The 4,552-nt window shown below is 53.4% G+C and overlaps 1 long non-coding RNA gene across 1 annotated transcript; it reads left to right on the plus strand.

Annotated features, from left to right (window-relative positions):
* Positions 1–2,736: 2,736 nt before the first annotated feature.
* Positions 2,737–3,355, plus strand: LOC309716344. Its single transcript, XR_014279412.1, has 3 exons — positions 2,737–2,878; positions 2,956–3,104; positions 3,187–3,355. It is a non-coding gene; the product is annotated as an uncharacterized lncRNA (long non-coding RNA).
* Positions 3,356–4,552: the final 1,197 nt, after the last annotated feature.

Consider the following 4,552-nt stretch of genomic DNA (forward strand, 5'->3'; position numbering starts at 1 on the left):
CCTCACCGTCCATATGACTGTGCCATTGATTTACTCCCGGGAGCTTCGCTGCCCTCTAGCAGACTGTATAACCTGTCTCGCCCCGAAAGAGAAACCATGGAGAATTACATCCAGGAGTCGCTAGCGGCAGGACGTATCAGGCCGTCGTCCTCCCCCGTCGCTGCGGGTTTTTTCTTTGTGGGAAAAAAGGACGGGACGCTTCGCCCCTGCATCGATTACCGGGGTCTAAACGACATCACCGTCAAGAATAAATATCCCCTCCCATTAATCAATTCTATTTTTGACTCACTCCAGGAAGCCACAGTCTTCACCAAGCTGGATCTGCGGAACGCCTATCACCTGGTTCGGATACGCGAGGGTGACGAGTGGAAGACCGCCTTCAACACCCCACTGGGGCATTTCGAATATCTGGTGATGCCGTTTGGGCTAACCAACGCCCCGGCGGTTTTTCAAGCTCTAGTCAACGACGTGTTACGGGACTTCCTAAATGTGTTTGTTTTCGTATACCTAGATGATATTCTGGTCTTCTCCAAAACACCCGAGGAACATCACGTCCATGTGAGGAGCGTGCTACAACGGCTGCTCGAAAACAGGTTGTACGTCAAGGCGGAGAAATGTGAGTTCCACGTTTCATCTATCTCCTTCTTGGGCTACATCCTAGCAGGTGGGCAGGTGAAGACCGACCCGGTGAAAGTCAAGGCAGTGCTGGAATGGCCGGTTCCGGAGTCACGGAAGAAGCTTCAGAGCTTCCTGGGGTTTGCGAACTTTTACCGCCGCTTCATTCGGAACTACAGCCAAGTGGCCGCGCCTCTCACCCAGCTCACCTCACCCAAAGCGCCCTTCACCTGGTCCCCTGAGGCCCACGCAGCCTTCGCTAAGTTAAAACGATTATTTACGTCCACACCCATCCTAACCCACCCAGACGCTTCTAAGCAGTTTATTGTAGAAGTTGACGCGTCTGATGCGGGAGTGGGAGCGATTCTCTCCCAGCGGTCTGGGCCTCTAAATAAGCTCCAGCCGTGCGCCTTCTTCTCGCGCCGACTCACCCCCGCGGAGAAGAATTATGACATCGGCGACAGGGAACTGCTAGCTGTTAAACTCGCTTTAGAGGAATGGCGCCACTGGCTGGAGGGGGCCGAACAGCCCTTCCTCATATGGACAGACCATAAAAACCTCCTGTACCTGAGAACCGCCAAGAGGTTGAATCCACGCCAAGCTCGCTGGTCTCTGTTCTTCGCCCGCTTCAACTTCACGCTCTCCTACCGTCCAGGGTCGCGGAACACCAAGCCCGATGCGCTCTCCCGTTAGTACTCCTCCGACAGTGGAGCGTCTTCCCCCGCCACCATCCTACCCGCCGCCTGCGTGGTGGGCACTCTCACCTGGGAGATTGAGGAGACCATTCGCCGAGCTCTCCCGGGGGACCCCGATCCAGGGACTGGACCACCCGGACGGCACTTCGTTCCTGCTGCCGCCCGTGGAGCGGTCATCCACTGGATCCACACAGCACGATTCACGTGCCACCCAGGCGTGAGCAGAACGACGCACCTCCTCAAAAGACATTTTTGGTGGAAGACGCTAACAAGGGACGTGAGGGACTATGTGTCCGCCTGTGCCGTCTGCTCCCGTAATAAGTCATCCACCAAGCGCCCCGCAGGTCAGCTCCACCCGCTCACTACACCCCACCGGCCCTGGTCTCACATCTCCCTCGACTTTGTTACCGGGCTCCCTACCTCTTCCGGAAAGTGTGTCGTCCTCACCGTTGTAGATAGGTTTTCTAAGGCCGCTCACTTCATCCCGCTAGCCAAGCTGCCCTCGGCCGCGGAGACTGCCCAAACGTTGGTTACTGATGTGTTCAGGCTCCACGGAATCCCCTTGGAGATTGTCTCCAATCGAGGTCCCCAGTTCACCTCACAGGTGTGGAAGACCTTCTGCTCCACTCTCGGCGCCAAGGTCAACCTAAGCTCCGGCTTCCACCCACAATCCAACGGACAGACTGAACGTCTCAATCAGGAGCTGGAGACTATGCTGAGGTGCGTGGCTAGTCAAAACCCCTCCTCTTGGGTTACCTACCTGCCCTGGGTGGAGTACGCCCATAACACTTTAACCTCGTCCACCACCGGTCTATCTCCTTTCGAAGCGTCCCTCGGATATCAGCCTCCACTCTTCCCTGAAGAGGACTTAACTCTCTCCGTCCCGTCAGCTCCACATCACCTACGCCGATCGGCGCCGTGCCCCAGCCCCTGACTACCAGCCGGGACAGAAGGTTTGGTTGGCTGCTGGGAATATCCCGCTCCGAGGCACGTCCCGCAAACTGGCTCCCCGTTTCATCGGGCCGTACGAGGTGGACCGGGTCATCAACCCGGTGGCGGTCAGGCTCCGGCTTCCAGCCTCCCGGCGAGTGCACCCCACGTTCCATGTGTCTCAGCTTAAACCAGTCCGCCTCAGCCCCCTGTGCCCTCCTTCCGAGCCCCCTCCTCCCGCCCGGCTCATCGGCGGCCATCCGGCCTATGCGGTCCGGCGGATCCTGGATGCGCGCCGGCGCGGGCGCGGCTGGCAGTATCTCGTGGATTGGGAGGGGTACGGCCCCGAGGACCGCCTCTGGGTCCCGCGCTCCTTCGTTCTGGACCCTCATCTCATCTCTGCTTTCCGTGCTTCTCTCCGCAGGCGGGGTCCCGGCCAGTCGCCTGGGGGCGACTCTTGAGGGGGGGGGGTACTGTCATGGTCCGCGGCCCGGCGTCCGAGGTGCTGATGGGATGCCCACTCCCGTGGGCGTGGCTGCTAACTCCACACCTGCATCCCATCCCAGGCGATCACCAGGTGGACTATTTAATCCTGCCCAGCCTGCTGCTCCACGCCAGTCCGTAGTCGTCCTTCAGCGGTAACGTACACCTGCGGGAAAGCCCTTATGCAAACTTATCCGTGTGAACTAACACTAACTCTGCCTTGTATACTCAGATCACAGCTCGGCGTGTTTGAGCCACCAGCCTGTCCACCTGCCTGTCCAGAATTTGGATCACGATCAGCCCCAGCCGCCTCGACCTTTCTGAAGCTTCTCCCCACGGACCCTCACCCCTCCCTCCGGTTCCCTCGGCCCCGCTATCATCGTAAGACGCGTACTCTACTTCCCCTCGTATACTGCCATTTTCCCCGCACCCCAATAATCCTTTTTTCCTTTTTCTGTTTCAGCCTCCCACAGTCCCGCTCTCGGCGTTCCTGCGCGATTCTCCTCCCGGTCCCTCGGTTTTTCTGGTTCCGTGCGTTTTTTCCCTTCTACCCTCCCGGGACACCCTCAGTTATAATAAAGTTTATTTTTGTTCTCTCGTACCGCTGTGTGTGTGTTCTGCTCCTGGGTCCAACTTGTGCGTGGAACTTCGGTTCATGACATCTTTAGGTGCAGCGTTTGATACTGTTGACCATAATATCCTATTAGAGCGATTAGAACATGCTATAGGTATTACAGGTACTGCGCTGCAGTGGTTTGTATCATATCTATCTAATAGACTCCAATTTGTGCATGTAAATGGAGAGTCCTCTCCACACACTGAGGTTAATTATGGAGTTCCACAGGGTTCAGTGCTAGGACCAATTCTGTTTACATTATACATGCTTCCCTTAGGCAGCATCATTAGAAGACATAGCATACATTTTCACTACTATGCAGATGACACCCAGCTCTATCTATCCATGAAGCCAGATAACACACAGCAATTAGTTAAACTGCAGGAATGTCTTAAAGACATAAAGACCTGGCCTCCAGTAACACTGTGAGGAACCTTGGAGTGATTTTTGACCAAGAAATGTCCTTCAATGCACATATTAAACAAATATGTAAGACTGCGTTCTTCCATTTGCGCAACATCTAAAATTAGAAATATCCTGTCTCAGAGTGACGCTTAAAAACTAGTTCATGCATTTATTACTGCCAGGCTGGACGACTGTAATTCATTATTATCAGGATGTCCTAAAAACTCCCTGAAAAGCCTTCAGCTAATCCAAAATGCTGCAGCAAGAGTCCTGACAGGGAGTAGAAAGAGAGCAGATTTCTCCTGTTTTGGCTTCCCTTCATTGGGTTCCTGTTAAATCCAGAATTGAATTCAAAATCCTGCTCCTCACATACAAGGTCTTAAATAATCAGGCCCCATCTTATCTTAATGACCTTGTAGTACCATATCACCCTATTAGAGCACTTTAAAAGTAGAATGGGAGGCAGAGCCTTCAGTTTTCAGGCCCCTCTTCTGTGGAACCAGCTTCCAGTTTGGATTCGGGAGACAGACACTATCTCTACTTTTAAGATTAGGCTTCAAACTTTCCTTTTTTCCTAAAGCATATAGTTAGGGCTGGACCAGGTGACCCTGAATCCTCCCTTAGTTATGCTGCAATAGATGTAGGCTGCCGGGGGATTCACCTTTCTCACTCACTATGTGTTAATAGACCTCTCTGCATTGAACCATATAATAATAATAATAATAATAATAATAATAATAATAATAATGCATTTTATTTTGGGGCACCTTTCAGAAACCCAAGGTCACCTTACAAAGAACAAACTTAA

This window comes from Aulonocara stuartgranti (genome assembly GCF_965226115.1).
Source record: "Aulonocara stuartgranti genome assembly, chromosome: 10".
NCBI lineage: Eukaryota > Metazoa > Chordata > Actinopteri > Cichliformes > Cichlidae > Aulonocara > Aulonocara stuartgranti.